Here is a 12,600-nt window from a genome sequence, read left to right as displayed (position 1 = left end):
CTACCGAAGAGTTCCTTCTTGTCCAGCTAATGATTGCCCTGCCTGGAATGTCGTCTGCCTGCCCTCTTGCTGGGCATGAGCGAAGATAGAGGGGAGGGTGGGGAGAACAGGAGCCTAGAGCGAAATCCCCGAAAAGCCGCTCCAAGGGGGGGAAGGAGTCTAGAGCGCAATCCCGAAGGCCACTCCAGCAAAGGATTCCAGCGCATAATCCCGAAGGCTGCTCCGGAGAGAGAGAGAGAGAGAGAGAGAGAGAGAGAGAGAGAGAGAGAGAGAGAGAGAGACACACACACACACACACACACACACACACACACACACACACACACACACACACACACACACACACACACACACACACACACACACACACACACACACACACACACACACACACACACACACACACACACACACACACACACACACACACACACACACACACACACACACACACACACACACACACACACACACACACACACACACACACACACACACACACACACACACACACACACACACACACACACACACACACACACACACACACACACACACACACACACACACACACACACACACACACACACACACACACACACACACACACACACACACACACACACACACACACACACACACACACACACACACACACACACACACACACACACACACACACACACACACACACACACACACACACACATCCAATATTACTGCTGTATTTCCCCAGAATTTTCTGGGGTAGGGATCTCGCCAGGTCAACATTGCTGGAGTAATATATCCCCCAGCCTGGTACAATTGTCAGTGGCATACAGTGGCAAAATACAGTTACCCATACGATCTCGGCACACTTCCCTAATTTAACAAATACTTTACAACATTACTATATTACACATGAATGCTAATTGGTGCCACAGTTTAATAGAGGCCAAGACACATCATTGTTTAGTCTGTATGTGTATAAATTATAGTTGCCATCTATGGGTGCTGGCTGAACTAACATTCCGTAGAAGCACCAGGTCAGAGACATGTACAATGTCTTTCAGACAAGGGTCTGTTCCAGAAAGAGGTGGGTTTACTGGCGGGCGGTTGCAAGTCGGGCTTGAATCGGCCTCCGGCCGGACGACGTCAAACTTCTTTGACCAAGATTCTTTATAGTGTAATAGGTCATATTTTATAAATTATATCTTCTATAAAATTTATTTTATAAAATGTAATAGGTTGGCATTACATTTTATAAAAGAATTTGATTGTTTACATCGATTCATGGTAGGCCTAGTAAATTTTAAAAATGCCCTCAAATAAGTACATTTGGAGTCTGGAAATGACAAAAATGTTGATTGCTGAGCATGAATATAATGAAATGCTGTACAGTGCAAAGCACGAAGATTACAAAAATAATTATGATTAAGGTAAAGAATTAATATACTGACGCCGTCCCCGCTACCTCTGATTATTTAGACGCGATTTTGTTAGGTTCGTGTTCTCAGGGAAGGTTCGGACTTGTGGCTAGAGGTAGGGGTCAACGCAGTAGGGCTCCCCGAGCTGTTGAGGCCACTCGGGACGCCTGAATAATAACACAAAACTTCTTCAGATAGTGGGTGAATTTAATACAGCACAGCCCAATACATGGTGCTGCCCGTTCTGGCCGTAACGGTTTGCCCGACGCGACTAGTCACACGCGCAGCTCACTTCCTCAGTGGCGGCTCACGAATCTTATGCGCGTGAGGGGCAGACTCGTATACGTGACGCGAAAGTTACAAAAGACACTCTGACATGGCACACGATATTTTGAAGCACAATACACTACACTAATACCTAGCTCTGGATAAACTGGGCTAGCAACACGTAGGCCCGTGTCTCCGGCGACTCTACGTGGTGTCTAGGTGTGTCCCAGGGACTGAATCGTTATTAAGTTTGGTGGCGCACTGCCGTACGACGGTGATACATAAGTCCTGACATGACGAATTACACTTAGGCGAACAACTATTCCACTAACATATTACACTTGATAAACTGGGCTAGCAGCACGTAGGCCCGTGTCTCCGGCGACTCTACGTGGTGTCTAGGGGTGTCCCAGGGACTGAATCGTTATTAAGTTTGATGGCACGTGTCGCCTGCTGGCTGCCCCGTGCGGGCCAAAACTAAGTAGCCTGTAGGCTAGGTTGGGCGTGAAGCGCCGACGTAAAACCACATACTCTCCCCACAGTACTTACGTATGACGTGGAACACTCATCTCGGAGCACTGATTGAATTAAGTTAAGTACCTCATGGTAAATTTAGGCCGACCGCAGAACTGTACAAAAGGTTGAAAAGAAATTACACTATGGAAAACTACATGTCGGTGAATGCAAAGGTTGAAGGTTCCGCGTTGCGCGCAGGCTGCCGGCCTGGTTGAGCTCTCGAAGGACACTGACAGTGTCGCCGCGCACGACCCCCCTCCCCCGCCAGCCCTCCTGCGGAAACGTGTGAATTTCGCGGGAAACTGAACCGGCCAGGTTCGGGACAAATCGCACATTGAAACATGATTTTGCAAAGACTTAATTATTAATTAATAAAAAATAGTGTTTAATAAAATCCTGTGGAAAAACATAGTTATAACAATTTGTTGTAGTGCGGCGGAAGGATATGCCACACCCGGCCGGATCCTTGCGCTGGTGTAGCACTCGTTGTATGGTGTTCGCCACGTCGCACGAACTGCACTTTGCTGCGCGCACGGGCGCGTTCGGTGCACACGCTTTTGCGAGACGTTGATGAGGCATAGCGGTCTATGCGACAGAGGAGCATTGGCGGTCGGCGTCAAATGCCCCCCCTTCTCCGAGACCGCTATGTGCATCAACGCCTCGCTTCACACGCTGAGCACTTCACTGACGTTCGCCGCACTGCGAGCCCTACACTACGCGGCGGAGTGGATGGTGTGTTATGATGTTGTAACCGATTCGGACACACCAGGTCGGCTACAACCACTAAGCGGACATATCACCCTTATACACTTAACAAGTGAAACACTAGTTCGGCAAGCACTGTAAGTGTGAGTTAAAGACGTAATGGGGCTGACCCTAACGAACAGACTTAATACAAGAGGTACCAAAATATATATTTTATTTTAAAACAATTCAGAACAATATCATCACAAATAACAAATGTATAAGATATTTATATAGTGGAAATTGATACATTCATATAAAACAAATTTATGTTAACGCCCATGTCTATATGAATTGCCCTACAATTACGGGCGCACAGTCACATACGAATTACAAATGCAACACACATATATGGCTGCAAAATCTGACTTACTTCCTCTAGACCGTAGCCTTAATAACGTTAGTAATACGATAAGTTAGAGCGCATATACAAATCAACGCACTTGTACAAACAGTACATGCCTTAAACGCATACTTATGTACGCCATTCAAGTGTTTGGTAGCTAAGTAAATTATCATGAACAAATATAAATTTACCCGTATAAATATCTGTAATTAAGAACTCTTAATACACAACACGAATAAAACAGAATGCATCTCCTACTAAAGTAAGATGAGCCTAACAGCCCCTAGCAAATTTAAGAACGTAAGGAGGTACTATACCCGAAATTACAATAGAAACACCGGACATGTGTAGCACAAGGACCGTCAAAGACAGACACCGAAAAACGGTAAGTCCAAGTACAACCTCACACTAAAAAAAAAATCTAATGAAAACGCACCCGAAGAAATCCGCAAATCCCGAACACAGACCAATTGCTGTGTATACAAAAGGAAAAAGGCGCAGCTAATAAAGCTCAGCTAATAAAGACGCGGCTCTATGTTCAAACATAGTAACGGCCTACAACCACTGCCAGAAGGGCGATCAAGGAGCCGACGGGCATAGTAACGGTGTCAGAACGAGCTCGTAGTGCACATGTCGGTGGACAGCCTTGCTCAGAGGGAGCGAGGACTGCGAGGAATAGCCTCAGGCCAGGGGCTTATATACCAGCAAAAACTAAGCCGATAGAGGCGCTAAAATCGCGGTACACAGGGGAAAGGAGGAGAAAAGAGGGGAAGGAGGGGCGGCATGGCTGGACTAGGGGTGGGGCGGACAAGTTTAAGAAGGGGAGGGCGGGGAAAGTATTGGCGGGCCGCCGGGGCTTGCAGAAATTGGCTACAACTCCCCCCTCCTTAAGCTCCTCAAGCCTGCGGGGAACGTCAGTGCAAACAGATTCGGCAAGGTCCAGTCTCTATGCAATCATTAATCTTGAAGCGTGACTGGCAAGACTACGTCGAATTTTCTCACATCATCTTGGTTTGAAGTTGCATGGAGCTTGACCCATTTCAGCATGGATAAACGTTCACAGTAGCAGGGTCAGTCATAACACATATCAGGCACAGGTACCAAAATCATCTCATGGGGGCGCTAAGGAGCGGCTAACCATCCCACCGGTACCCCTCTTGAGGCCTGCAAGAAAAGGCACAGAAAACGATCGCTGACCCGAATCAAACGCCTCCAGACATCCACCAGACTCGGGAAGTCGGAGAAACGCAGAAAGCCAGAATCTAGTTAATCTTGCATCCACTCACGCCACCCATTCCGGGGTGGACCGATGTGTTGATCTCGACGAGAAGTCCATCCCGCAGGCGAGGTACACTCTAGCAGGAGGGAGAAAAACGGGATCAAGCAGACGCCTCTGTCACTGTCCCGACGAGGCGATCCCACGAAGATTAGCCCCGGCGTGACTGCGCCAGGAAAGGACGGAGAAGAAAACAAGGGCGGTCGCGACCAGGCTAAAACAGGTAACAGAGGTGGGGGGGAGCCGCACAGCACCGAACAACATGGAGAGAACACTCTTATACCTACATAAACAAAAAAAAGGGGCTCCTAAACTGCTTTATTGCCATAGAAGGGCTTTATCTGCTCCACATAGGCCTTGCGAGATTTTCTAGGATTTTTACAATCATTGAGCAGAACAGTGTTCTTACCAAGAAAACGATCTATAACAAAAGGACCTGCATAAGGGGGCATAAGGTTAACATTGAGCTGCGAAGCTAAACTAGGATGTTTGAAACTCCTAACTAAAACAAGATCACCTACTTGATAAGCATGGTCACTCCTATTCTTATTATAAGCCTGGGCAACATCTAGACATGCCTTGGTAAGGTTGCAAGAAACAGAATCTAAAATGTCTTCCAGCTCCCTGGCATCCAAGTTTGAATCTATGGGAGGAAGACCCCATTGGTTAAGGAGAGGGTGGGACACCTCCCTGCCCAGGAATGGAACACAGGGAGGGAACCCTGTAGCAGAATGAGGTGTGGAATTGAGCCCTATATTAAGGAATGGGATGTCGGTGTCCCACAAGGTTTGATCATGTCGATAAAAATAAAAAGAAATAAGAATACTTTTGATCACCTTGTTTACCCGTTCAACCATATTCCCTTGCGGGAAGTATGGAGAGCTATAAATAGGTTTAATGGCCCACTGGAAAACAAAGTCTTTATAAATAGCGGACTGAAAGTAAGGCGCGTTGTCTGAAACTATCAAGTTTGGAGGTCCAAAAAATTTAAAAACGTAATCTGCTAAAGATCTTACTATGGTTTCAGCCTTCATGTTACGCATAGGTAGCAGGATAAAAAATTTGGTAAAGATATCAATAACTACTAAAAGGCACACATTGCCCTTCTTTGACCGTGTCAGTGGCCCAAAGATATCGACATGAATGCAATGCCATGGAGCCTTAGGTGGGTCAGCCGCATACAAACCCTTCTTAGTATTGTGGGGGGGCTTAGAGAGTTGACAATCGATACAGGTTTTCACAAACTCTTGCGTATCCTGGCGCATCTCGGGCCAAAAAAAATGAGAAGAAATACATTGAAGTGTTTTATCAATCCCTAGGTGACAACCTATAAGAGAAGTGTGAAAATACTGCAGGATCATAGGGCGCAGGACCTTAGGTACCACCGCCCTTCGTGCCCTACCATTTTTACCTGTATGATATATCAATCCATTTTCAACTATAAATTCATTAGTTTTCTTAGCCTTAATATCACGTATTAATTCCTTACAAAATAAGTCATCTTGTTGATACAGGCGGATATTTATATAGGATTCTGGAAAAAGTCTAAAAGCGTTAATGCTATTCACATTATCAGTTTCTGAGATTGTATTTATATTGAACTCGTCAGGGTTGAACATACGAGAAAGGGTGTCTGCAACAATATTCTGATTACCGGGCAGGTGATGTATTACAAACCTAAATCGTGATAACCTCAGAATCCATCTACCTAACTTGCCTAACTGCTGCGGATGGTTAAATAACCAGCTTAGGGCCTGATTATCCGTGAATAAATCGAACTCCCGGTTATCCAGGTATGACTCGAATTTTTCCAAGGCGAATAGGCACGCTAAGGCTTCTTTCTCAATTGCAGAAATTGGCTACAATGTAAACATTCTGCCCTGAATACCTCTCCCACTCAATGAATGCTAAGGGGTTACGCCCTGACCCGTGTCCTTTCCCCCCCTGGGACTGGGCAGCGACGTGCGCCTCTTCTAGCTCAATATGGTGACAAGTGGGTGGGGGGGTCAGTGTGGTCGGGGTGTGGCAGGGGGGGGGGATGATAGGGGTCCGGCCACGAGTGTTGGCACCCCTGGATCGCCCCTTACGGGCCGCGCCCGGGTGGAGTAGCTCGACGGGGACCTGGACCACTCGTAATCCGCCAGGTAGGCCGGGGGTCGGCGGGCCCTCTGTGGTCGTGTGGTGGGGACTGTGCTGGTAGGGGTCTCCACTGTGCAGAGTGTGGTAGGTTCCCTCGTGTCCGGTAGGGTGGTCGGGCAGCTCGCCTCCACGGCGGGGACAGGAGCGAACTCTACCGGCTCACTGTCGTCCGCGCAGCACGTCCTGACCGGGGCCCGACGTCTATGGGTGGGGCGCCTATCCCTACTGTCTGGCTCCTCCTCCCCCTCCTCGGGCTCGTCCACGGATACCCGGAACGTGGCGTCCGCCAGGCTGAGGTCCAGCGGCCACAGTGGCTCGTCGTCCTCCTCCTCACAGACCTCCTCCCCCTCCTCGTCAGGAAACCAGACCAACGGATTCCCCACCTCCTCGGGGACGTGCGGAACTGTGGCCAGCGGCACCGGGGACCTGCTCGGGGTGTCCCGGAGGTCGGGTTGGTTGCACTCATGTGCCTGATCGGGGCTACCCACGTCTGTGTCGCCCGTGTGCATGTCCCCCCGGGTGGTGGATTCAGGTGCTGCTCCTTCCCGCGGCGTATCTGTGGCTCCCTGGAGTGTGGGGGATGGTGAAGAGGGGGTCGTTGGACCAACTCTGACCCCGTGCGCGACTACGCGCAGGTCGTCCCGGTGCACTTTAGCGGGCCGCCCCCTTGGTGTCCGGACCGCATAGGATGAGGGGCCCGTCCTCCACAGGACCTCCCGCGGCTCCGACCATCGGGGCGCCAACCCCGCACAAAAGTTACGCGCCCCGGACGACAAGTGGTGCTGCCTGACATATACCAGCTGACCTGGCTGGATGGGGGGTGGGGGGTGACTACTCATGAGCGTGTGGGCCACCAGGAAGTGGGCCTGCCGTTGTCTGGCGTGCTCCCTCCCCTCCTCATGATTGGGGCGTGCCACCGTGCCCATGGCGACATCGGCCACCCTGCTTTCCCCGGGCAAAGCCAAGTTCTTCCCGTACAGGAGCTCGGCAGGGGAATGACCGGTGACAGCGTTGGTGCGGCGCCGGAGGCAATACAACAGCTTCGGCAGGTGGACGTCCCATTTGGAGTGGTCGTCCCCCAACCTCAGCCGCAGCTGCGCCTTGACCTCCTGGTTCCGCCTCTCAGTGGGGTTGGCCTGGGGATGGTAAATGGGGGTGGTGTGGTGGTCGAGACCCCAACGGCGACAGTCAGCTCTCCAGCGCCTCCCGCTGAACTGACAGCCGTTGTCCGTCAACATCACGCGCGCGAAACCATACCGCGGGAATATCTCGTGGTCCAGCAGGGCGGCTATGGTTCCGGCGCGCACGTTGGACACCGGGAAGGCCTCGACAAACCGGGTGAAAATGTCTGTGATGACGACCAAGAACTTCCTTCCCCGGGTGGTCCGCGGGTAGGGCCCCATTATGTCCAGGGCCAGGGTGTGAAACGGGTCGCGGGGCCGTCGGGGGCACTGCTGCTCCACCCCGTCAGACCGCCTCGTCTTCCTCTGCTGGCACTGCTGGCAGCGCCGCACCAGGTCCCGTACGTCCCGCGTCACCCCCGGCCAATGGAAGGTCTTACGGATGTCTAACTGGGTTTGGTGCGCACCTGGGTGTCCCGCCAGCTCGTGCGTGTGGTGGAAGCCCATGACCTGCTCGCGGGCACCGAGCGGCACATGAAGGCGCCAGGCGTCCATGTCCCCTGGTACCCGGGTCTCCAACACCCCGTCCACGCACCTGTGGTAGGGGTGAACCTGCTCCCCACATGACCGCACCTCGGCCTGTGTGGGGTCGTCTGTCCGCTGGGCCTGTTTCACGAATTCCACTAATCCGCTCAGGGTCTCCACAGGCAAGACGGCGGGATAATCGGGGGCCCTTGGGATGTGGAAAAAAGTTGCGGGCGCCTCCCCTGGAGTGACCGGCGGCGCGACTCCCCCTGGCGGCAACAGCCCCTCCCAGTCCTGGTCATCCTGAAACGTGTTGTGTGGGTCGGGATGGCGCGACAACTCGTCGGCGAACTGGTTGTCCCGTCCAGGGACGTGCTCGACCACGAAGTCGAAGTTCTGGAGCATCAACGCCCACCTCGTGAACTTCGACTTGCGGCCCTGGGCGGAGTCCAGCCAGCGGAGACACTGGCTGTCCGTCCGCAGCGTGAACCGGCGGCCCTCCAGGTGGTGGCGATAGCGGCACATAGCCCAAACGACGGCCATGCACTCCTGCTCGTTCACATGGTACCGCCGTTCGGGCTGGCCGAACTTGGCGCTGGCGTACTCCACCACCCGGCTCACGCCTTTGTCCCCCACCTGGTATAGGACGGCCCCCATCCCCTCCTGACTGGCGTCTGTCTGAAGGAACAGGGGAAGGTCAGGCTGCAGACGGGCGAGCTGGTGGCACTCGCAGAACTGCTGTTTCACCGCGTCCAGGGCGGCGTCCGCCTCGCTGGTCCACTAAAACCGGAGCTTGTGTGACAGCAAGTCCGTCATCGGGGCGGTGACGCTGGCAAAATGCGGAATGAACGAGCGCAGCCAGTTGAGAAGGCCCATCAACTTCTGCAGCTGCTTGCGGGTTCGTGGGGCGGGTTTGGACTCAATAAGGTTCAGGTGATTTGGCAGAGGGCGGCAACCCTCCGCGTCCACCATGTGCCCTAGGTACTCCAGTTCAGCCGCGCCCACATGGCATTTCTGGGGGGCACACGTGAGGCCGTGTCTGGCCAGCCGCTCAAGGACCAGGCCGAGGTGCCGGGCGTGGTCCTCCCACGACCGTGACCAGATGATGACGTCATCCAGGTACGCGGCGGCGAACTCGCCCGCGTACCCGTCTAACACACGCACCATCATGGCCTGGAAGGTCGCGGGGGCGTCCATCAGCCCGAACGGCATGGCACAGAACTGGAAACGCCGGCCGTCAGGGGCAGTGAACGCGGTCTTCGGGCGGTCCTCTGGACGTACGGGCACCTGCCAATACCCGGACTTGTGGTCCAGGGACGTGAAGATGCGGGCGTCGCCCAGCCCTGCCAAAGCATCTGTTATGTTGATGAGCGGTGGTGGGGCGGGTATGGTTACTGAATTGACTGGTTTGCAAATCACACAAAAACGCATGGAGCCATCTTTCTTGTTCGCCATGACAATCTGGCAGTTGTATGGCGACTCACTGGGTTCGATGACTCCATCGCGTAACATTTCCGTGATCTGGGTCTGGATGACGTGCCTTTCAGTGGGTCCGAACCCGTATGGTTTTACGAAATGGGGTTGGTGAGGTCGGGTGGGGATGGTGTGTTCCGTGGTTGTGGTACGGCGGAGCATATCTGTGGCCGCAAACACCTGTGGCTGTTGAGACAAGACATTGTTTATGAGCTCTACATGGGCAGCGGGCACACCGTTCCTCAAGTCCGCGAGCGTGATGGGTGTCCCCTGCTCGGCGGGTGGCCGATAGCCCAGGCTGTAAACTGTGCGCTGCTCGTGGTGGCCAACGTGCAACCTCCCCTCCCTGACTTCCACAGTGGCGTCCTCCTGCGCCAGCCAAGGCAGACCTAGGATCAGCGTCTCCAGTAGTCCCTCTACTACTAGTGCTGTTGTGTGACTAACATGGTCCCTGATGGAGAGGGTGATGTTCGAGCGGCCGACAATACGCGCTGTCGCCCCCTGCGTCGCTAACTGTACCTCCTCCGCCCCTGAGTCAATGTCCCGTACGCTCGAGCATTGAGCCGACACATACGTGTGGCTGGCGGCCGTGTCGACAAGAGCATGCACTGGCTGTCCATACATCCTGACGGGAATCCGGAGTAAATGCCCCGCCCCAGGTCCCAACTGCCCTAATTGGAATGACTCACCACACTGCTCCCGGGGCGCTGCCGCTGCCGTCAGGCGGTCCGCAGGTGCTGCCGGTGTCGCCGGGGCCACCTGGTGTCCGGTACTGCTCGCCGACGACCCGGTGCAGGCCGCTGATGAGTCGGGTGCACCGCGCCCGTCCGTCCTGACGGGGCGTGCCGGTGTGTCAGCGGACACCGCAGGTGCTGCCGGTGTCGCCGGGGCCACCTGGTGTCCGGTGCGGCTCGCCGACGACCCGGTGCAGGCCGCTGACGAGTCGGGTGCGCCACGCCCGTCCGTCCTGACGGGGCGTGCCGGTGTGTCAGCGGACACCGCAGGTGCTGCCAGTGTCGCCGGGGCCACCTGGTGTCCGGTGCGGCTCGCCGACGACCCGGTGCAGGCCGCTGACGAGTCGGGTGCGCCGCGCCCGTACGTCCTGACGGGGCGTGCCGGTGTGTCAGCGGACACCGCAAGTGCTGCCGGTGTCGCCGAGGCCACCTGGTGTCCGGTGCGGCTCGCCGACGACCCGGTGCAGGCCGCTGACGAGTCGGGTGCGCCGCGCCCGTCCGTCCTGACGGGGCGCGCCGGGGTGACAGTGGAGGCCGGGCTAGGGTTCCAGGGACAGTGGCCAGCCATGGCACTACCCCCTAGCGGGCGTTTCCCGACGTGGGACCGCCCGCCCCACGGGCTTGCCAGACAGCTGCCCGCGTGGGACAGACGTCGTGCCAGTGGTACCGCTCCTCACGGCAGTACTTGCAGCGCGGAGCCCCCTGGTTTGGTGCCCCGGTGTTCTCCCTGGGTGCGGCACGTCGGGACGGCTGCTCCCCCTGTTGCCTCGGCACTGGCTCCACGTACGGTACCAGAGCCCTGGAGTCCCCGGGGTCCGCCAACATCGGTGGCGACGCTCCTGGCCGTCGGGTGGGCGGCTCGCGGCTGCGGCGGACAACTTTCACGTCGCGCTCCACCTCGTTCGCCAACCGCACGAACGTCTCCAGTCCCTTGTCGGTGGCGGCCCTAAGGAATGGCCGCAGTTCGGGCAGCATCAGCTGGACGACTACCCCTAGCATGCTGCTGTCGTCCTCCCCTTCCGCCAGCCGTCGGTGGAGCCGCGCCTTAGACCTGATGAAGTCCTCCGCGCTCTCCCCCGCCTCCTGAGGCCGGCAGAACAGTGACTGTTGACACCGGGCCCGGGCACGGGCGTCGTTGAAACGCTCCTCCAGTCCGTTGGCGAAGTCGCCCCACTCCATGCCGTATTCTCCGGCTGTGGTCCACCAGTCAAGGGCACACCCCCTCAGCTGATCGCACGCCTTCTCCGTCCACTCATCTGTAGGAACCGCGTATCGTGCCAGCCTGTCTCGGCATGTCCGTAGGAACTTTGCGGGGCCCTCGTGCTCCTGCCCTCCGAACTCCGGCAGTTTGAGGGTGCCGCCGGGGCGCGGTGCGATAGGGGCCGCCGGCGTCGCTGACGGTCTGTCCAGCGCGAGCTCGCACGCGCGACACATGAACATACCCATTCCTGAAGTTGAGGAACTCCCGGGCCTCGGTGCACGCGCGGTGCCTCACGGTGCCGCACTGGTGGCAGAACGCCACCTCATCGGGCCGCCGATGACATCCCCTCGCGCCGCACTTAATTGTCGACGTCGGCCCTGGTTTCCTGTCGTCAAAGTCTGTTTTGTACTTCCTCTCTGTGTCGCAGGTACAGGTGGCGAAAATCCCTGCCGCGGCATGATTTATTGGCAACCCTGGCAGAAGGCATGCGTGGCATACCCCTTCCATGTCTATCCTTACCGCTCCATCACGGCTCATGTTCGTGCTCATGTTCGGCGCGTAGCAGCTGCGCAGCTGCGCCACCTGATCCGTGTGTGAGGCGCGCGGACTTCCGCTCCCACAGCCGTTATCTCGCCTGGCGCGTAACTTGATGCGCGTCTGGCGTGTAACTTGACGCGCGCCTATCGCCAGGTGCCGGCTCCTTTGGCTGTCTGCGCGTCGCGTCCGTTTCCGCGCGATTCCTGACTTCCTACGCGAGCCCTTACTGGTACACTAATTTGAAGCACAAAATTTGAAAAATTTGAGAAAAAATTTGAAAAATTTGAAACAAAATTTGGAAATTAATTTTTAGAA

Source organism: Bacillus rossius, chromosome 5 (assembly GCF_032445375.1).
Source record: "Bacillus rossius redtenbacheri isolate Brsri chromosome 5, Brsri_v3, whole genome shotgun sequence".
Lineage (NCBI taxonomy): Eukaryota > Metazoa > Arthropoda > Insecta > Phasmatodea > Bacillidae > Bacillus > Bacillus rossius.
This window is presented reverse-complemented; position numbering follows the sequence as displayed.